This window comes from Pituophis catenifer, unplaced genomic scaffold (assembly GCF_029215685.1).
Source record: "Pituophis catenifer annectens isolate HBS135680 unplaced genomic scaffold, rPitCat1.0.hap2 SCAF_1, whole genome shotgun sequence".
Lineage (NCBI taxonomy): Eukaryota > Metazoa > Chordata > Lepidosauria > Squamata > Colubridae > Pituophis > Pituophis catenifer.
In genome coordinates this window covers 139,205,102-139,229,094 of record NW_027256881.1, presented here as the reverse complement: position 1 = coordinate 139,229,094, position 23,993 = coordinate 139,205,102, and the positions used below count along the sequence as shown (strand labels likewise).

The window sequence follows — 23,993 nt, the reverse complement described above, 5'->3', positions numbered from 1 at the left end:
TCTCCCTTTCCTCACAATTCCACGGCCCACTCCTCAGAAATTGCAGATGGCAAATAACTAAAATGAAATTGCTGCTGATGGCCACTTGCTACTGATAGTCACTTGACAGCCACTTAAAATTTTCTTTACCAGTCTCTCTTTCTAGTCTCCATGCTGATAAATCTTTTCTAGAAGAGTATTTCCCAACCTCAGCAACTTTAAGATGTGTTTAAACATGCCGGCTAGAAAATTGTGGTAGTTGAGGTCCACACAGCTTTACAAAATCAGAGAGATTCTAGAACACCTAATACCACTCCTGTTTTTTCAAATCCCTCCTGTGATCTAATTTTTGTATGAAGGTGTTCTGCCCCAGCTACGGACCCCAAAGAACGCAGCACACACAAAGTCTGTACAAATCTTAGTTTACTAAATTAAATCAGTTTTTTTTCAAACAAAGGCTGTTAATTAACTTTCTTAACAGCCTACAAGAATCCAAAGAATAAATAATCTTAATCTTACTATGGTTGGCAGAAAGCCCAGAAACAATTTGCAGAGAACTAAGATCAAGGCACGAAGAAGAGTGAATGAAGTTGTTCCCTGCAAATTGCTTCAGTTGGCGTTCCTCCTTAAATAGGCTAAGGGAGTGACCAATTAGCCCCAAGCCTTACTCTCGAGGAGACCTCCTCCTGAGGAGCCATTCCTGCCTTTTGGCAGTTCTGCGCGCCCATGCATCGAGAAGAGGCTCCTCCTCTTCATCCTCTTCACTTAAGGGAGCTTCTGGAGGTTCTGAAGGCCCTGGTTGAATCCCTGCCTCTGGCACCACATCTTCTCCAGCCTTATTGTTCCGACTCGAGTGCCAGCTGCACAGGCTGCTGGCGCAGCACCACACCAGCCTCCTTGCTGTCCGAATCAGGCACCAGCCACACAGGCCGCGTACAGGCCACAACAGTAAGTTTTTTGCTTTACTCCTTAATCCCAAACACAAGGGCTAAACAAAAGAGCTTCTTTTGTGAAACATACCAGGTGTTATTGGAACTGGCTGAATTCTAATTTGGCTTTTAAATGATCAAGGCTACACTTCAAAAACTGGCTCAAGGCAAAAACTGAACCTGGTTTCATTTCATTTGCAGCCAAGCATAAATAAAATTAAAATATAGCTCTTAGTATTATTCTCAAATCAATAAAATAAAACACAATGCAATCTCCAAGTAAAATAAAAACTACTTAGGAGTAGTTTTTGCAGTTCTCTGGTGGCTGAATCCAAAATTCAAAAGTTCCAAATGGCTCTGCATTCAATTTAACGAAGAGATGGGAAAAAACATGCTGTGCAAATGAAAGATGAACAAAACTAGCAAAATGTATCACACTATTTGAAAGACAAACTGGTAGTGTTGGCATTAGCTCTTCCAGATTAAAAAAAAAATGTACACAAAGGAGAATTGCTCTATAACCTTTCATATTTTTTTCAACAGTCCAGGCTTAGGACCTAAAATCATGACAGACATTTCATGATTTTGCAGTGAGGAAAATTAGGGAAAGGAGGAGCTTTTAGTTAGTTAATTTAAAAAATATTTGCAGCTATATTGGTCCATTGGAACAAAGCAAACCGCTCAACATTGACATAATATTTTTATTTAATATAGCATCCTTTGAAAATGATCTGGAAGAACTTTTTCACACTTTATGCAAATGCTGCATCTCTCCACTACTTGACAGAGCAGCCTGACTTTTCTCAGCATTTTATGGAGTCTTAAAAAGCCTCAAAAATTATGTTTTTCTAAGACCAATTAAAATTACACAGAATAATATCCAAAGCTTCAGGCTAGATCCGTGATGGCAAACCGATGGCACGCGTGCCAGAGGTAGTACACAGAGCCCTCTCTGCTGGCACATGCACCGTTGCCATAGGTCAGATCTCTATGGCGTTTCTTTTGTGAGCTTCTGTTTCCCTGCAAATGTCGAAACAGAGGCTCACGAAACAAAAAGATTTTACCCTTTGCCATGCTGCCTGTGTTGGGATGCCCCGCCTCCCGCCGGCCAGCTGGTCTTTGGATCTCTGCTGTGCATGTGAGCACGTCTGCGCATCTGTCCGCGCATGTTCACACATGTGGATCAGGGGTGGGTTCTACTTACCTTTACTACCGGTTTGCAACGGGGCTGTGTGCGCACGATTGCTTCGCTTGTGCGTATGTGCACTCTTCTGCGCATGCACAGAAGCGTTCTGATGACGTCAGGGTCGGTGAGCGGAGCCTCCCGCCGGTTTTACTATGGGTTCTATAGAACCGGTCCAAACCGGGGGCAACCCACTACTGATGTGCATGCCCACATCCACACCTGCACGCGCACACCCATCTTTCAGTTTGGGCATGCATGCTCAAATAGGAAAAAAATCCAGCATTTGAGGATGTGCACGGCCAAAATGTGCCACCATATAATTTCTAGAATGTACAAAAGGTCAAGTTAGAATTGAAAAAGAAACTCTTTACGATGTATAATATTGAATGTATGGCATGGATTGTATATGTATGTGTGGGAGAGAAACCAAATTATAATCTTGATTTATCTTTCCTCCCCATCATTATGTTTGAACACTTTGCATATTATTGAAAATAGAAGATCAAGACGGCACCTCTTAATCACAGAGACAAGGTTAATTTCCTTTCCCCCCAAATGGCTGAGATTTTTATTCCTGCCTTAGCTACAATAGGCAAAGCATGCAGCATATTAAATCCGCATTGGGTTGAAATGATCTCTGAGCATTTATCATAACAGCTAAATATGGTGGCTCAAAAAATCTTTTGAGGAGAGAGTTTTTTTTAAAAAATGTATCTATTCCTTGTACTCTTATATATATCCGTTCCTTTTAGCAGTTATCAAAGAAGATATAGATAATAGAGGTTAGCAGGTTTAGCTGAATAATTTTTGGTAGAGAAATAGTAATCACCATAAATACAACTTCCTCTACTGCTTATCCCCTTACTGCTTCCATATATCATATTAATTACTAAGCGAAACAGTGCTATTTTTCATTACTGTAACACTGAAGCTCTCAGCAACAGCAAAGTCAGATGTTTACCTGCCTTTTCATGAACAATCACATCTGCTTTAGGCACCACGTCTGACAGTATCAGATGGCCCAGACAGAGCTAAACTTCAGTGTTATTAAAGAAAATAAACCGGGAAGACTTGTGATCACAACGTAAGAGCTGCAAGCAAAAATCACAGAAGACAGCTCCTAACACTGCAATATGTTTTGACCTTCTTTCCTGCTAGGGAAGGAATTAAGAAGTGAAAAGTGTATCTCTAGCACAATTAGTACTAGACGTGAGGAAGCAGATACTGTATATGATAATCATTTAACAGAAGGAAAAAAGACAGTATGTAAACATATTAGATTCTCTATAAGGATTTTAAAGCCTAACTGTGAGCATACTATACAATGCAACACATATCCTAAATGTGTGTTTTAAAAGTTTTAATTGTCCATTGTCTTATGTGTTAACCATACCTTATAACATTTGCATTCTTACATAGAATTTCATGAGATCTCAAAGGTCGCTGGGATCTCACTAGATTTGGTGTTTCAGTCCTTTTTTTTATTTCTTTCAAGTGAACACTTTTGCACTATTACGTTTTAGGCAGTATCAATAGAAATATAGTTTCCAAATTGCTGAAAATAATAGATCCACTATTATCTATTCTGCTCACAGGCTAAGTCCTACAGATATGGGTGTATTTAGTTTGGAACAGAGAAGGCTGTGGGAAGATAGGACAGCTGTCTTCAAAGACTCCACTCTGGATAATGAGGAAGAATTGTTCACAGGTGTCCCAGAAGTCAGGCTTACATTGCAAGGAAGAAGTTTTTGATAGGACTATCAGGAAAATAGCCTAATGGTGAGAGCCATTAACTAATGGAGAAGACTGTCTTGGTAGATGGTAGACTTTCCTTCGCTGGAAATGTTTATAGAGGGGCTGGTTGGAATGTTGCAGGAGGGGGATTCCTGCACTGTGCAGGGAGTCAGATTACAATGACCCTTCCAAGTGTCCCTTCCAAGGTTTACGTTCTGAAATTTGGGCCAGGCTTTTAAAAATGTTTTGCTTCCATCACCACAATGGTACCCATAATATGAAAAAGTTGCTAAATCCTGTTTCTAGTTCTACATTCAAACACAGGTATAGCACAATAATGTAAGTTTAATGATAAAAAGGATATTCTTAAAATTATATATATATATATATATATATATATATATATATATATATATATATATATATATATATATATATATATATAATTTATATATGTATAAATATAATAATATAATATAGAAATTAAATGTATACTCTATCTTTCTGCATATATAATCACTCCTTACAGAATCCTTACAGAAATTAAAACAAAATGCAATATATAAAACATGACAGTAAATTCAAAATCTTTGAAATCATTCCTTGTATTGTGTGGTATACAAAGTCCAGTTGCAGTCTCAGCATTAATTTTCTCAACATGTCCTTGCAACAGAAGGCTAAACACTTCACTGTTTAGAACAGATGCAACTTTGTGTGAAAAGTTACACTACATATTCTGCACGCATCAAGGCTCCTCATGTCTGACACAGGGATGTTATATTTCAAAACATTACTGACAGTGAATTGCACCCTGAAGTTGTTTTGCTTTAATGTTCTTCAAACTAGTAGTAGAATTAGTGCATCCTTTAATAAAATGTGAGTCACTTTTTAAAAGACTCTTTCTACTTTATATAGCCCCCCCAAGGGACACAATGATACTGGTATTTTGGCTTCCAATGGCATATTTGTATGCTGCGTCACAAATTACTTATCAAACTGAAACATAGTTTTATTTCAGTCCAAAGGACTGCTGTTCAAAAAACAGAAATCTGAGGGCCAATGGGTTATGTAACACAAGATTACCCTTCTCTAAATGGGGCCCTTTAAAAAAAATGTCCCCAGTATTAATTACAAATCATAAAAACATATTATCCATTCAGAAGTTTATTATCAAAGTTTATGGAGGTATTTGTACTCTGCGGTATGCAGAAATAACTACAGGTAGTCCTCAACTTACAACAGTTCATTTAGTGACCATTTGAAGTTTCAACATCCCTGAAAAAAGTGACTTATAACAGTTTTTTCACATGATTAAAATTCATATGCTTGGCAACTGATTCATATTTATGATGGTTGCAATGTCCCAGGGTCATGTGATCACCTTTTGTAACCTTCTGAGAAACAAAGTCAGTGCGGAAGCTAGATTCACTTAACAACTGTATTACTAAACAGCTGCAGTAATTCACTTAACACTTGTGGCAAGTAAGGTCGTAAATAGGGCAAAACTCACTTAAATGTCTCGACATAATTTTTGAGCTCAGTTATTGTTGTAAGTCGAGAACTACCTGTATACAGCTTAAGAATTAGGTATCTAACAGAGAATCTTGGCCTCCATTTGCTTTTTATCAGAAGAGATCTAATGAGGATGATCTTGTTCTCTGTAAAAAGTCCTGACTGGAATTTCTCCCCTGCTGGGTATGGCTGCTATCAAGTCCTTAAAACTGTTGAAGCAACCTTAAGAGATACTTGTCTATCTATGCTTTGGTTTAATAGTCACCCTGTACTTTTCTTATGCAATCTTATTGTCCCAGGTACATTTTAAAAAATTACTGGATTATAATTGTATAATTATATTTTTTTACGCGCACAGACAGAGAGACACATAATTTATTTTAATTATTTGTTTTTAATGAGTTATACTTTGCTTTGCATTTGTGTTTAATAATGAAAAGCAGGATAGAAATTGTTTAAACAAATAAATTATTTTCCCCAAATTGTTCTATTGTAGAATATAAATAATACATTATATAATAAAAAATAATTTTGTACAGCGGTACATGTGCGCTGTAGTGATTAAAATAAATTAGACCTTTTAAAATAGAAAATTTGTATCAACTATATGTATGTATGACTATAAACTGTATAAAGTTATACAGTTGATGCTTTAATATAACATTGATAAGATTAATCATTTTGTTCAATGAAGTTCAATGTATCTGTTTGTAAATATGCAATGTTGTCTTATTATTTATTGCTATTTATGAGTACTAAAAAAGGAAAAATAAATACATATCAATGGCTGCATAAGCAAAAAGTAATTTATACAACCAAACTGTCCATTTCCCTTCTCTTCCACATTGTCTTATGTATCCTAAGAAAACCTTCTCCACAGAGTCAAGTAACAGATTCAACAAGTAGATTTTGCCATAAAATTATCTTGTTGATATATTGCACACACCTACTGCCTGTGAAATTATGAGCTGTTTTTTTCACAAAAGGGTTTATATTCAAATAGGTAACAATTATCACAAATTTTGAGTAACATTACGAGAATATATTTCAAATCAAGTATTCTGTTTTTATTCAGAAGAGTTTAATAAAATAAGTCTTATCAAAAGTAGGTGGCCTTTACCTAACCTTTTCATTCATAAAGAATTGAATTTGATTTCTACATTTCTTTAAGCAGAATCTGGCTTATACTTAACTCTTTCTTTCCTTTCTCTATTATCAATTTTTTAAAAAATCCCACAAATACAAATATAAAATACAAAAAAATCCGTAAGTACAAAAAAAATTCCACAGATACTGTATCAATTTTTTCTTTATTTCATTATTTCACATATTCTCAATACTCATTTTTATGCCCTGCCTTAACCATTTTTTCTGACAAGAGAATATCTCAATTGTGCATGAAATAATTAGAAGGTGATATAAGAAAACTACATGTGAAGCCAAATAAACATTAACATCATTTGTAGAAAAGAAAAGTCTAAAATTGTATAGTTAATGCATTATGACATTAAAAGCTTTTCCAACAATAACAACAATTTGAGCAAAGCCAGATAAAAGCTAGTTATAATTTAAAAGGCTAAAATAATTAATAACCTTATAACATTGTAAAATTGCCCCTTGGTACTGGGATTTATAAACTGTACCTTCTTGATAAGTTTCTAACATTATGTCCAAAATTGTATTTTGATGAAAGTGAAAGATTTTCCTGCATTGTTAGTGCCAACTTAATGAGGCATAGGGAAATTGTTATCAGATGTTGGAGATACAAACAATTGTGACATCACACTTCAAATCTAATCTAACCTTTCGAATGAACAAGGAAATTTTGAGAATCTCATCTCGGTTATAGCAGATCTCAATCAGGCCTCTTATTCTTGTAGGCCATAAAACACAGAACAAATCCTTTCCCCAAGCAGAAAGAATTACACTGCTCAAAAAAATAAAGGGAACACAAGCAGAAGACATCCGAGATCTGAATGAATGAAATAGCCTTATTAAATACTTTGTTCGTTACATACAGTAGTTTTGTGTTCCCTTTAGTTGTTTGAGCAGTGTATAAACTACTGTATGTAAAGAACAAAGTATTTAACAAGGCTATTTCATTCATTCAGATCTCGGATGTCTTCTGCTTGTGTTCCCTTTATTTTTTTGAGCAATATATATGATAAAAATGTTCCTTACTAGATTCCAGCAAACTGGGGCTTTATAAATTTCACCTTATAAAGTACTCCAAAACATAATGCAGTTAGGGAAAACTTTATTCTTGATCATGAAAGCAGTCTTCCAATATTTGAGGGGTTGTCACAAGAAACAGGGGAACAACCTATTCTCCAGAGACCAGAGGGCAAGACAAGAAGTAATGGATGGAAATTTATTTTATTTATTTATTAATTAAATTTGTCACCATCTTGTTTCAAGTGACTAGGCAGTTTACAGCATTACAAGCACTAAAATGATAAAAGATAACTATTTCTAAAACAATTAACGTGAAAATTATAATGAAAAATAGGATTATAGTTAAGAGATGGGCAAGGAGCGAACAGGATGCAGTGGGGAAATGTGGAATTGGCTGTTAATTCATCAACGATCTCCAATATGGTGCTCCCCTGTTGGGGCCTGAAGCCATCTGAGAGAGCCAGCTTTTCAGGCCCTTACAGAAGGTTAGAAGGATGGAAGCCAACCTCACATCAAGAGGATAAAGATGTTCCAAAGGAGAGGAGCCACGGCAGCAAGGCCCTTCTCCTGGACCCTGACAGCCAATTTATCAAAAAGACAACCAACCTAGAACAAGAAGGAATTTCCTGACAGTGAGAACAATTAATCAGTGGGATGTATTGCCTTCAGAAGCTGTAGGTGCACCACCATCACTGGAGGTTTCTAAGAAGAGAGGGACAGCCATTTGTCCAGAATGATATAGGGTCTTCTGCTTGAGCAGGGGGTTGAACTAAAAGACTTCCAAGGTCTCTTCCAACTGTTATTCTGTTATCTATCCTGTCCATCAATGAATCAGCTCTGTATCTATGGAGATTTCCAGTGGATGTTCCTCAACAGCCTTACAGAGAGAGCAGTATAGCAGCTTTCCCAATCTAGTGTCCTCCAGACATATTTGGAATACAATTCCCATAACTACTAACCAGCACTAGGTTGGAGAATGCTGCAAGACAACATAAATCTGATTGTTACTCAGAGACCATAACCACCTCAAGATCCCATGAGGAAGTATCAGTCATTGTAGAAAGTAAGGATACACCTTGGTGGAGATACGCAAGCTCCATTACCAAAGCAATGAGGTAATAAGGTTATCTTAAATCCAAAACAGACAGAGATTATGTGGAAGTGGCTCAAACAGAACCGTCTCTTTCACATGGGTATAGACGAGGAAAAAGTACAGCACAATCAGATTTATAAGATTCTGTTTTTCATTAAAAGTAGTCTTAGTCTTTCTGTGGAGAAAATTCTTCTTGGTCTTGCCTACCTCGTGAGGTTGACAGCTATATATCTGACATCAAAGGAATGAAAGTATTCCGGTCAAATCTGTTCGGGGTGTACAACAATACAATTCTACTTATTTCGCTATTCTTTAACAATCAGAAATGGCATTGTATTTAAACTTACATTTCAGTTTATACACCGCCAAGGCAAAATGAACACAGTATTAGATTTAGAAAATCACCTGATATATTTTTTACATTTTGTTGAAAGTGATAAAAATGAGAAGGGATGAAAGATATCTGTCTTAGAGGTATGGTCATCATGGGTGCATTTCCTTCAGCAATAACTCCTGGATGGTTCCTTCAGAATGTGATAAAAGCCCCACATTTCATTCATAATAGTCTCTAAACCATATTCTATGAAGCCATTTCTGCATGGGGAAGATTACTCAGGGAAACGAAAACAGCTTACCATATTACAGATTTCAAATGATCTGAAGATAATCTACCAATTTAGATAATACAAATATGGCTCTACTCCTCCTCAAGCTTTGCCAATTTACCTCCTCTGAATCTGTGAGTTTGAGCAGGACATCAAGTACACTTTCTTCATTTGGAACTCTGGCAAAATTCCTTACATGTATTTTTCCCTGAAAATCAGCAACAACTCTTTTATTTAAATACTTCACTGGAGTGTATATCTGTTAGAAAAAGATCAGCAACTCTCTCAGATACCACTTCATGATCATATTTGACAATGTAAGTGAAGATTATCAAATCTTGCCAGACTTCAGCAAATTCATCACCGAATTCACACTCCATCTCCAACAATATGATGTGAGAAGGCTGACATCTCATCAATGTTTGTTGTTCTTGCAGAAAATTGTATGAGCTCTCACGGAAAAAAGATCAAAATTTTATTAGAGTTTATATCAGGCTATTATTAAAATTCTAATTTTAATTAAATTTGTGGAATCTGCTGATGGATTTCATGGGCACAATGATACTTGTGGATTTTGTCACCAACCCTGCTATGCATACATATAGATGGAGAGATAGACAGACCTATTTTATTTGTATCTTCCTGACTCTCATATACCTTCATGCGACTTCTTTAATGAATTTAATATTTCCTTTAATGCCTGGTAACCAATTTTTCAATTATCATATTTTGATGTATTATGCAAAGTCTATAATGCTAGGAAAGGTGGTAGGAAACAGGAGGAGGATGAGCAGCAAGGTGGATATAGCAATAATGGATATACTGTTGGAAGACCAGGTAAACCAGGTTGGGACAGAACATTCTGAATAAAACTACCTATGTGGTAGCTAAGATTATGTGCCATGATTTGACGGCTCATAATCAATAGATATATAAAAACCTATTTTTCAATGAAATTTTAGAAATATTTTAAAATTAGATTTATTAGATTTTGTATTACTTTTATAAGTAGTTCAAGGCAGTGAACATAATGTTCCTCCACCTATTTTTCCCTCAACAACCCTGTTAGGTGGGTTGGCGTGAGAGTGACTGGCCCAAAGTTGCCAATGTTTTGTTCCCCTGTAAGGACAGGGGGGAAATGTCTTCTAATGATTTTGGTTGATTAGAAATTGGATTATTCTTGCTTTTATTCCAGATTGATTTTTCTATTATAAACTGGGACAGCCTTCAAGCTGCATACTATACCTATTTTGACTAAAATCATGTTGCTAAAAGTATTGTACTTAATACCTTCTCTGGTTTTTTCTGTGTCCCTGAAGAATCTTCAGATTCTGATAATGGATTATGTCTAATTTGGCTCTTGGGAATGAAAACTATTTCAGAATAATTCAATTAATTTGACATACTTACAGTATTTCAATCCAACTAAATGGCTCTTTAATTTTTTATCTCAGGAAACAAAGTGTCCTATTATCTCATTTAAGCTGCTGCTTTTCACAGCAGTTGTACTGCACAACATTTACACATTAGAAAATACATTCACATATATGACTTTTTTGGATGACATTGTTAAACGATTTTTTTAAGAGTGGGGGAAGCATGGTACTGAATTGGGCTTTGGCCTTACTGAACAAATGTATCAGCATTAGAAGGAATTGACATGGATGCTCATTGGCAAGACTGACTTCTGAAGAACTTGAGGACAACAGTTTGCATTTAAATCAGAAATAGGAAATTACTAGGTAATACATTGTGACTACAATTATAAAATGAGCCTTCTCATCATTCCAAACAAGACTCAAACATGTTATGTCCCTTTTTGGATTTCTGCATGTCTTGCATTAGGGCAACTGTGGCCTTTTTATGACCAGTGTATTCAAGTCACAAAATTCCTGAGTCAGCCATGTTGGCTCAGGAATTCTGGGAGTCCACAGATCATAAAGGGGCCATGGTTGGCCTCTCCTGCATTATAGCATCTCTTAAATGATTTAATTAGTATGTCTGCAATTTGTGACTCCTCCTAGGATATCACATGGCATTTGTTTATTATCCCTTTGCTTATTAACCAAGCTAACCCAGTACGATTCAGTATGCTAAAAGTAAGTACCCTGAGCTGAGGACACTTAATGAGATTTATGGCTGAGTGGGGATGAAACCAAACTGCTAAAGCTTTGGGGTGATTCATCATCGGCATTTCAATCAATTAATCAATTAAATCACTGGTTAAAAGGTAAGTAATGTAAAAAGAATTTTTTAGTTGATAGTTTTTCAACTGAGTAACATATGCTCTTTATATTTTATATTCCAAACAGCTCTGAAGAGATACTGATATGCCAACATTTAATAAACTTTCACTAATTCTTTGGACTAAAGGATTTTTTTTTTATTCCTCTATGGGTAACGGTAGAAGGTCAAAAATGTCATTTACATAAACATATGGCATTAATTCAAACTTTAGGTATTAAAAAGGTTTCTCTGGACTCATATGACCAATATGAAACTCAAATAACCCAAAGTGGTTATTAGATGAACAGTAGTCTTCCACTTACGACCACAATTGAGCCCAAAATTTATGTTGTTAAATGAGACATTTGTTGAGTGAGTTTTGCCCCATTTTACAACTTTTCTTCCCACAGTTGTTAAGTGAATCATTGCAGTTGTTAAGTTCGTAACCCAGTTATTAAGTGAATCTGGCTTCCCCATTGACTTTGCTTGTCAGAAGGTTGCAAAAGGGGACCACATGACCCTGGGGCACTGCACCGTCATAAATATGAACCAGTTGCCAGCATCTGAATTTTGAACATATGACCATGGGAATGCTGCAATGGTCATGTGTGAAAAAGGGTCATGAGTCACTTTTTTCAATGCCGTTGTAATTTGAACAGTCACTAAATGAACTGTTGTAAGTCAAGGACTACCTGTAGTCATGGATCACCAACACACTGAAGATCTACTATCATAGAAGGAAAAAAGGGCTGTTAGATCCTCTGTCCCGGTAGCTCAGAATACTTGCTGCCCCACTGGCAGTAACACAACTGGCCACAAATTTACATACGCTGAATTTTTTGCAAATGTAAAAGACACAGGGATAGCATAGTAAAAGACTATTAATTAACTAATTATATTAATATAATATAAATAATGGTAGCCAAATATCTGTTGATTTCTTTTATTAAACACTTTCTCAATAAGTAAGATATGATCATAGCCTCTAAGGCAGTGATGGCTAACCTTTTTGCTGTTGCGTGCCAAAAGCGGGGAGAGCAGGGGGGGTTGCATGCATGCATGCCCACACCCATAATTCAATGCACCCCGCCCCTCGTGCTCCCCCCACTTTTGGAACACTATGGCAAGGTGGGCCCAATAGGCCCATTTTTTGCCCTCCCTAAGCTCCAGAGGCTTTCTAGGAACCTGGGGAGGGTGAAAACGGCCTTCTCCAGCCCCCCTGGCGGCCTCCAGAGGTCAGAAACAGCCCGTTTCCCAACTTCTGGTGGGCCCAGAAGGCCCATTTTTCACCCTCCCCAGGCTCCTAGAAAGCCTCTGGAGCCTGGGGAGGGCGAAAAAACAGGCCTTCAGGTCCCACCGGAAGTCGGGAAATGGGTCATTTCCAGCTTCCGGAGGGCCTCCTGGGGGGTGGGGAAGGCTGCGTGCTGGAGCTGAGCTAGGGCAATGCTTGCATGCCCACAGATATGGCTCCGTGTGCCACCTGTGGCACGCATGTCATAGGTTTGCCATCACGGCTCTAAGGCAAAGTCCCAGTTGCTATATGTTAGGATAATGAATCCAAAAAACAAATTATCTCTGTGAAGTGCTTCCCTAGTTTGCCAATTCCTAATTCAGCACTAATACTTTGAGGACAAAGGGCCTTCCTATCACAGTCACGACATTGTGCGTCTAGGTTTCATGTTGCTAATTTTTCTCCCACATGTTTCCTTTAGTGATCTTGTCAATTCTAATTTATCTTGACTTCATTTATAATAGGAATAACGGAATTTTATCAACTACCAGTAGTTCTTCTATATCCAGCATGGGGGATTTCTGGCCTGCACAGGCTTGCTATTTGACCCAAAGCTATTTGGACTCCTTTATTTGGTCCTTTCCAATTCCAGCTCTCCCTCAAAACTCTTCTTCTCTTTCCCAGATTTTGGTCCTCTACCCTCTTCTCTTCCTCCTCAAACCTCCCAATCCCTATGTGCAGAGAAAAGCTTTTACATCTGGTCTCAAAAGTTTCTTCCAGCTTTTCTTGTGTTAAAGGCACTAGAGATAATCTAGTCCAGGGGTGTCAAACTTGCATCGTCACGGCATTGTCACATGATGTATCATGACTTCTCCCCCTTCACTAAACCGGGTGTGGGTGTGGCCAGCGCATGACGCATCTGGCCTCCGGGCCATTAGTTTGACACCCCTGATCTAGTCCTATTATCTAACCAATGCTGTATCAATACTAACAGTAATGAAGTCAGGTTTTATATTGCCATAATGGTAGCTGGGTGTTGATACTGTAGATTAATAATGGGAAAAGGACCTGAGAAGATTTCCCACTGAACTATATGTGCAAAGAAGATCCACTTCTCTTTCTGCTTTAGTGAGCAGATCTAGACTGGATAAGGATCACACATCATCAGCTGAAGACAACTTTTTACAGGTAATGCCTGACTTACAACTGTTCACTTAGCAACTGTTCAATATTATGGCAGACCTCCGTAACATTAAGCTACTTATGACCTGGTTCTGAGGTTCCAATGATCACATGATGCGCTTTGGTAACTGGCTTGCATTTACTGTTTGCGGTCATGTAAATGTGATTTTTGGCATTTCTGCTGGTTTCCAGCGTTTACTTCCAGTTTCCGGCAAAAAATAAACCCATTGAAAACAATGGATTGTTTATTGACTGCTGACTGTTGCATTCTCTTAATAAACTCTGTGTTCACTTTACAATAGTGGCATTCACTTAACAACTGCCACAAAAAAGACTGTAGAATGGGGTATACACATATGACATCCCACTTAACAATAGCCATGGCTTATGACCATAATTCTGGGCTCAGTTATGGTGGTAAAGTAAGAACTATCAATTGTACTTATTTATTAATCAGAGGTATATCCTGTCACAAAATAAAAGTATAATGTTTTACATTACAATTGCTGGATAAAATAGAACACTGTGTGTACTTATTACAAGAGGTATGGATGTTTTTAAAACTTTTGAACTCTAGCTAACAGCTGTATCCAGTGTGAGTTAAAACAGAAATTGATGCAAGGAAGTATTATCTATCTAACCATTATGATTGATTTTGCAAAGAAATTGAAAAGGTCTCAAGCAGCAGGTTTTATGTTCAGTTCTTCTTGGGAACAAACCTCAACAGATTGCTAGGAAGCCATGTTTTTAATCAAGAACTTTTATGAACAAGATGTTCCCTTTTTAAATTAATTAGAGTGGGGCTAAAATATTCTTTAAATGAAAATATATTATCTTGGACTACTGCTTTCAAGAGAAATCATTTTAAATATGATACTGCTTAATACAGACCTTTCTTTCACCTTTTAAAACAGATATTTTTCTGGGTGATCTTTATTAAAAATTTTCAGACAATCAAGGCAAAAATTATGTCACAGAATACTGAAAGCCCTGACACAGATCTTTTATAAGAAACTCTACATAACAATTTACTTAAGTTTAATTAAAACAATACTCCAGGCATCACTGGTTCAGTGATTATTATTAATAAAAGTTAAATACATTTTTATCATAAGGGCTAGTCAAGCACTAAATAAAATTCCCAAGAATGTCATTCAGAACCAAGACAACTAGGAAAGACATGCTACTATATTTAAAAGTGCTTAGCTTTTAACTAACCAGGTGGGCTAACCGTCAAGACAGATGGAAACTATAAATTCAACACCATGTAACGATACATGCTTTTAAATGTAATATTTTAAAAAAAATAATATACAATAATATATACAAAATATTTCTATATTTTGTATATTGTATAGTATATACAATAATATATAACAAACATTTGTATATTAGTCAGCTAGGTGTCCCTAAAAACCCAAAGCAGGGGCCAAAACTAAAAGTCCTCCGTCCGTATCTCTAACTCAGAATGGAAACCTATAGTGATAGGGTTAAAAAGTATTTCTAGGCTTAAATTTATATATCACTGTAGCACCAATCCTATTCTGTTGCATACAGGCAGCAGTTGTTTCCAGATGTTATTTACAGTTCTCTTCTTCTTCTAACTTTATTATAAATCCTCCAAATTATTTCTGTTTTTAAAGATGCAATTGCTGCCTCTCTTCTACTTTTCCATTCCTTTTTAAATGTTCATTGTTTATTTTAGGAAAATTCAAGCCATATCACATCATATTAGAAAATCAAGGTGAAATTAAAGAAACAACCTCTGAAAGTTCACGTGTATATATTCCCAATTTCTGAAATGTAGGTAGAACCTAAGTTAATTTACATTCTGCCTAACTATACTTGATTGATACCACTTGGAAAAAAAATGTGTGGGATGTGTTACTACTCTAATCTAATACAATATGTTTACATGTACTTAATAATACAATGTCATTTTCATCAATGTTTCATAATCATCAGTGTTAATGTAAATATAAATTGTAAATATAAATAAATGTAAATATAAATTCTTCAAGTTTTCCGTTCGTTAATCTCAGAATTATCTATTAAAGATCATCCAGTTTTCATAATAAACTGGCTAAGTAATAAATAAAAATAAATAATAAAAATAATGAGTATACATTACTTTTAACAAAAATTACATTATTTATTTAGCTGATGTTCTTTTTTCATGGGAGGGGAAGGGGCAACTTTATACTGAATAATTTCAAAAACAAAACTAAAGCTTTATTTAAAAAATCAGTAACGGCATCAACAGCATCAAACTAGCAAATAATTTCAGGAATTAAAGCATGCCCTGGGCGAGAATATGAAAGAAAGGAATATAATTTATTGGTAGATTTAACACTGCAAGAATTCAGAGATTATTCTTTTCTATTAGCAGTCTTAACTCAAAAATCATATTATTATATGGCTAAAAGCACATTATATCTAGGACTTTGAAAAGCAATGCAGTAGTTACAAATATTGTTTCAGCTAACACATTTCAATCCTGAAAGAGCACTGAGGAATGCTTATTAATACTAAAGACTACTAATACTAAGAATACTTTTAAATATTAAGATGTATTGGTGTTCAATAAACAAAAAATTCCACCTTTGCTCATCATTCATAATCTGTTCTATTCTGAACAGAGACCACCAAATCTGTAACGCAACTTAAGTCAAGTGGCATTTTACAGACTACATAACAGCACAACTGAATCAATTGATAAAGCAAAGATTCTAACTTATCGGGGAGGTACCTGCTTAAAATCATCACAAACAATGAAAAATCCACTTTCTTTCACATAGAAAACTAATCAGCTGGGGAAATGTTTGAATCTAGATCAGTCTTCCGAATGTGAGTATCTTGTATGGACTCAATTCTCAGATTTTACAGAAACAGCTAAGCTTTCACAGGAATCTGTGTGTTTAACTCCAAAATATCTGGAGGATATATTTCACCATGGTTCACTATCCAATTTCTCCCACTCACACACCGCCCACCCCCCAACCCCCCAAATCTGCAGCTTGAAGTGGTAAAAGATATGGAAGGCTGTATTTGTGTTACTTGATTAACAGTTTGTCCTTAATGTATTTCCCATGAAAATTCATATATAGGTATAACATTTGATGTACCAATTCACCACGTAATTCTGCCATGCAATGCAGACCAAGTCTATCCTTTGATATTTTTTTTTTCTTTTTTAAGAGGAACCATTTCAGAAAGAGAAGTCTAGCAGCATCTATATGGCATGAAATGGACTGGGTAATCCTCAACTTGCAACCATTCATTTAGTTATGGCACTAAAAAAAAGTGATTTATAACTGGCCTTCGCTTCTGATCATTATATCATGTTTACAGTCACATGATCAAAATTTGGATGCTTGGCAATTGGCATATATTTGCAACAGATGCAGCATCCTGGAGTCAATTGTTATTTACAACCTTCCTTCTGGCTTCCAACAAGCAAAGTCAATGGGGGAAGCTGGATTTGCATAACAACTGTGTGATTCACTTAATACCTGTAGTGACTTGCTTAACGACTGTGGCACAAAAGATCATAAAATCGGACATGATTCACTTTAACAGCCATCTTGCTTAGCAATGGAAATTCTGGACCCATATCTGGCCGTGGTGAAAACAATGCTGCAATAATATCCTGGAATATTCAGATTTTTTTAGTCCCTCTTTGAAGAATATTCTCAATAACAGAGTCCAACATCTGTGACAGAGATAAAAAAAATAATGTGCTTTTAATATGCCTAGCCTAGCAACAGCATGGAAAAGAAACATAGTAGGTCGATGCAAGGAAGGCACTGTACAGGCAAGGAAACCAAAGGAAAGAGGTGTACCAGTGAAAAAGGGAGGGAAGAAAAATCTATGTCAATAAACGTTGAGGAAAGAAAGAGAATATGGAGAGTAAAATGTATAAGATGGTGCAGAAATACAAAGGTGGGAACTGTAACAACACTTAATGGAGCCCAGGAACCCGAGCAGAAATATCTTGACAAATTAGATGAGAGAGAGAAGAACAGGAAGAAAAGAAATGGTTGGTCCACCAGAGAGAACAGCAGAAAGAAGTAAAACACAATAGAATGTGTGCTGCAAATTAGGTTATGAGGGAAAGTAGGTAATAAAAAGAATGGGAAGGGGATGGGAAGAAACGACCTAAGGTAGGGTTTAGCCTAGAAGAGAATTTTGTGTTAAAGATACCAAAGGGCAACAAAGCTATAAGTTAGCCATTATGATCTGAAAAACCAAACATATTGACTGCAATTAATTTAAAAAAAAAGGAAAGAAAATGATTGGAAATAGGACAATCAACCAAGAGAATAATCTGCGTGGTTGAAAAAGTAGATTCCAAGCCATGTCATTTTAAAGCAAAAACCATGTATACTCACTTGATGGGTTGGGTGTATATATACACTGAGAGATAAAGATGAATATTGGGATGAAATAAGCATCAGGGGAACAAGGTAATGTGTCTTCTCTATGTTTATATTATTACACATCTCTAACAGCTATGAAGTTATGCAAATGTATAACGGAAGAAATGGTAAAACATCTTAACAAATCCATCGTACTTAACTTGCTTCTCAAATTAAAAGATTTCCTAACAACTCTAAGCAATTTGTCATTGTACTATTCAAATGTTGACATAGCTTCATTTGTTTTGTTTTTTAAAAAAAGTTTGCCTGCATAAATTGTGCTGTCTTCATTGATGCTCCCTATTCTGCCTCAGCGATAAGGCCCACCACTGTTTCGATCCTTACTGCTTGAGTGCAGGATAAACCAAGGCAAGCAATTACAGCCTCCCTCCCCCTTGCTTCATTTTCCCTCCCACCGAGCATCACCTGCTTATTGGGAAAACATCCACAAATCATTCTCCTTAACACTGAGATAAGCAACAGTAAGTGGGTGTTTGGAATAGCTGATTTAGTTACCTGTGAAGCTGCTCATCTAACAGGTTGCTGACGTGGTATCCTATGCCTGTCACCTGTCATTTTGGTTGTTGCTGAATACAGGTTGAATATTCTTTTGGAAGGGTGTTAAACCCATCTTCATCAATAGACCAGTTGACAGATCACAGGCATGGAGGAGGGAATGGATATGGAGCAATCAGTAACAAACAGCTGCATCCTTCAATAATGCCAAGGAATGATGTTCTGGCAGCAGGTAAGTGGCAACAACAGCTAACAGAACCTAGCTCTTTCCTGGTTTATACTGCAATTCTGTGTAGTGCAGGAGTAATGTTTTCTCAAGAAAGCACAACTGTAGTCCTGTTTTTTTAAACACAGGTCTAGTCTTCCTTCAGAGGTCTTCAAACTTGGCAGCTTTAAGACTTGTGGACTTCAATTCCCAGAATTCTCTTCTCTGGCTGGAGAATTCTGGGAGTTGAAGTCCACAAGTCTTAAAGCTGCCAAGTTTGAAGACTTCTGCTTCAGAAGAACACTAAACCCAGGTATAAACAGAGCCTACTTTCCTTCTGAAAGCATCTGCCAGGCATCAATTACATAGGAAATGACTCTTCAGAAGCCAGGTGTCTGGTTTCTCCTGCAGACCAAGCCAATGCCCATAGAAGAAAATGCCTAATACATAGCAAAGAAGGGCTGTGCTCACAGTAGCTGACAATGACCCATATCAGCTGGAGAGTTCCCAATTCCTTACCAACCAGAGAACTTGATGAGGCATGCTTGAGTTGGGATTGGAAAAAATGAGAAAACCCTACTTTAAAACAGATCAGCAAAAGATGGTTTTAAACTGTCTCAGCTGTGGGCTGTAGAATGAGATGAAAGGAGCATCATGAGGACACAGCACAAAAAAAAAATTAGTATGTTTCCATTACACTTAGGAGGATGAAAAGATGAGCTTAGTTAAACCAACAATAGGACATCTGTGTAAGTGACCAAATGTTTAATGAAAGATTTGCCGTTTTCTCTTTATACTGGTAACATTTGAATATGAGACATTATGAATTACGATGAAATCCAACAGAATCTTACATTACTATGGTAAATAAATACATAATCTGTTACTCAAAGTCTTTCCCATCATTTTTAGATACACATCATAAAAGAATGATCCTTTGATACAAAGTGGAGCACAATTCAGACAAAAGAAGATGTCCTTCTCCTAGAATGGCAAAGGATTGTTATGTAACTCAGACTTGGCTGCAAGTGCAAACTGATTCTATTACAAAACATGTAATTTCTCTGACCCACTGCAATTATTTTACCATGATACAAGCTCAGGGTTCTCACATTTTCAACTGTTCTGTTATCAAGTTGCAAAATAAAATATCACAATGCTTACTTGGAATGCTGGAATAGAATAACTGATAATTTTAATTAACAACCATCTATAAAGATTTTTTTTTTTTAAAAAAAAAAGGATTATTCCCCCCTCCACATTCTGAAGAGTATGGTGCATGAAATTTAACTGTTTCTCTTAATGATTTCTTTAATATACCTCCCACCAACTCCTTATTCAGAGAATAATCCTTCCCATTACTAAATAAAGAGGGCAGCTTTCCTTCAATCTGCCTTCCTTACAACATTGGCAGAAGGCTGAACTGGGGGATTAAACACTTACAGCTCTTTTTATTAGGACTTAATATAGATCTATCTAATATTCCTGAAGTGAAGACCTTTTTGTCTTCTTAAGGACAAACTATGGACATGTTTTCCAGATAAAGTGTGCATCCAGCAGAGTGAACACCACAGAGGGGAGTGACTTTAAAAAAAAATACTGCAGAGGATGTCAGTTCTTCAATGCAGCAGCAGCAGTAGCAGCAGAAGAAGCTGTTAAGAGGCTGTGTGCATATACCACTGGCTGCCAAGAGAAGAACGATCACAGCTGACATGGTGGCCGAAGGAGAAGACTCTGTAGTTTCAAACTCCAAAGACGGCTTCCCTTTGCAGGATGTTGAGAAGTGACTGGAGAAGTTCTATCTCTTCAGTAAGGCTGGTTACAGATACTTCCATACCTGAAGTGGGAAAGTCAAAATGACACAGCCTACTTGCCTTCTTATGCTTTAGAGCTGAATTTATTTTCAAACAATGCAAAAAGATGGCTAATTGGAACCCACTCCTCTGGCTGACCCAAGCAATGGCTTTCCACTATTTTTTTTTTATAAGACAGTGTCTCTAAAGGGAAGCTTCAAAGAATGCAGTCCAAATCTATTTTTCCCACTCTCCCTCTGCATCAAAGAACAATGGCAGAAAGTTCCATCAGAACACTGGAAGTTTATGGCTTCAAGATAACACAAAGCTACAGTTAAAAGCAAAGATCAACACAGTCAATTCTGGAGATAATATTACAATCAACTGGGTTTGCAGCAGCAGCAGCTTTGCTGTGGCTTAAAAAAGTGTTTTTAATAATGAATTTAATCAAGCAGAAATTTGTGGATATTCACACATTTTTGTAAATCTATGAACAACTACTCAATCTTCTCTGCCTTCGTCTTCATTTTGCCATTCTACATCTTTAGGTCAAGTTGCTCCTACAGTCGTCTTACTGCAATTACATAACTGTTTCCTCTCACTTTTGCTTCATCTTGTGTGGTATTTGTGATTAGGAGACCATTATCTCAGATACAGGGATCAAAGAGTTTATTATCTATAGAAATATGGATCCGTCACTTTCTCTCAGCCAACTCACCTCACAGGATTATTGATGTGGGCAAAATAAAAGGAGGAAGGAGTATTTGGTACGTTCACTGCCTTGAGTTATTTATAAAAATAAAATAATAAAAAATTATGCAGTGAAAAATCATAGGATGCAAATGGACTACTGGATTCTAAACAAGTATGGTAAGAAAACATGTTGACTGTCAGATTTGGGAGCCAGACAAATAAAGTTTGTGTTGGATGAAAGGAATAGTTTGTATTTTCTAGTGAAAAAATAAGAATTAAATGATTCAGGGTCTTCTATCCTAGGTACTGCAGTGGAGTGCGCAGGAAAAAATAACAAAGGGGGAGGGGGGAGGCAAGCTTGACTTGGCAAAAAGAGAGAGAGAGATAGAGAAGAAGCAGGGTGGATATTCAATCTCTCAAGAATAACAGGCAAAAAGTATAGTGAAGGGATCTGTGCCCTCCAGAGAGTTGTAGCCATATACCCAGAATGATCTGTTTAAAAAAAATGGCTATGGGTGCTCAAGATTGCTTTGGATTTGAAAAACACTACCACGTGTAAGAAGCAAAACAGACAGTGGAATCTGGCAAGTATAGAATAAAATCAATGACCTGGAATGGGAATGCAGGGAAATCATGCAGGATGCACATGCATATATTGTCTGATTGGTTTTATTTTGGCTTAGTCAGACATGGATGCCCGAAACTATAAAATGCCAGCAAAGTACTTGATATATTCAAATCCCAGCCCTTTCACTTAATTGAACCCTGAATCCATCTGTCAAAGGGTTTGACCAGTAACATCCTCCACAGTAAATCCCGTTGGCCAGAATGTCTGTGGGCTTTTCCACCATGGCATTTCTTTTTTTCTAGCTCCCGCCTCCTAGTTTTTCAACCTTTTTTGTTCTGAAATTTTCTGAGCTGAATAAAAAAAGAAAAAAGGAGCAACCTGGAAAGAGTTTTTAATGCTTAAAAAAAAAAAACCACCCTAAACAATTTCTAATGGCTATCCATCTCACACAAGGAAGCTTCAAAGCGCAAATGCGGAAAATGTAGATATTGTCCAAGTTTTGTTTTGTTTTTCATTTTGGCAGAATATTGCAACTCCCTTATCGTGGTGCTTGTTTTAAAACGACTTATTCTACAGAAATCCAATACTTGGGTGTTGGGTTGTTTATTCTGCAGCAACAACGATCCCTCCCTCCCTCCCTCAACAAAGATAGTATCCCTTTTTGACCCTGTCAGGCAAAGTCCAAGTCCAACATAACATTTTCTTAGAAGTAAGCTCCCGGGAGTTCCCGGGAGGTTGACTTCCAGGTACGGCGCCTAGAACCGCAGTCTTAATCTGGTGTGACACTGCAGCGAGCCGAGCGGGTGGTTGTTCCCTCCCAACCTTCCGGAGCCATCCTGATTGGCCGAGCCGTCTCTGAGTAGAAAGCCTCGCTTTCCGCGCGAGTCCTTTTTTCAGATCCGTCTCGCAGCCCGCTTCCCCATTGTTGTGATCTTCTCCCAGCAAAACCCGATCCCCCAAAACCCTCCCGCTCGCGTGCGTCTCTTGCAGGGCTTGGTCTTCGCCGATCTCCCATTTTCCCAACCTCCATCCCTTCTTCGTGAAGGTGGGAAACCACCGAGCAGGAGAGGGCGTGTTGTGTGTGTGTGTGTGTGTGTGAGGAGGGAAATCTCCCGCGCTCGCTCTTCTTCACACTCAGAGAAGCAACATAACAACACACACGCGTGTACACGTCTATGTCGTTACCCCTTAGAACCGTATATCAACATATTATGCGCTCTTCTTTAAACGTTGCACGTGGGTTCACCCGGGATTTCCTACAGAGCATAAACACCGATTACTTTTAACTACTTTAAGTACGGTCGCAGTCAGCTTTGGGGAAGGGGGACCGTCATAATGACCTTGGGGGATAAAAAGCATGAGTCACGGGAACTGTTTACTCCAGAAAGCAGACCTTTCCTTGGTTCTTAAAAAAAGTGAGTTGAAATGTCAAGGGTCTTTCGCTTGTCATTCTTTTCGTTTTTGAAGTCAAACGCAAATGATTAAGCCAGAAATCAATATTCGCTTTTCAATGTCCTCACCCCAGAGAGTTATGGCGGGTTTTGTTTGTTTTCGTATGACGGGTTTCTGATCCAAAAAGCCCCACGCAAAAAGAAGTTCTGAACGTAACGCTGCGTTTTCGCTTTGCGGATGGAGGCGCTTTTTTCCCACCACAATTTTCACCCTTCCACAATCGGGCAACAAACACAACATAAATCAGCGCTCGCCTACGAAACTACATCACCAATAACGCGGATCGTATTCAACTTTGTTAAGACACTCGAGATGGGGGGGGGGAGGATACAGCGACAACCTAAGCGTATTGTTTGAGTTTTTAAGTACCAACATATGGTCCATAAACGCACGAAATCTCCCAATTACTCCCTTCGCGTCCAAATGCTTTGGACCCCGCGGTAGGGATGGAGGGAACGAGAAGAGACAAGAGATGCAAACGAGTCAGTTTGAGATC

The 23,993-nt window shown here is 37.3% G+C and overlaps 1 protein-coding gene across 1 annotated transcript in view; it reads right to left on the bottom strand.

The window, feature by feature from the left end:
- The window catches only part of VSNL1 (visinin like 1), a 128,723-nt gene that overhangs the window by 104,192 nt on the left and 538 nt on the right, over positions 1-23,993 (bottom strand). The window lies entirely within an intron of this gene.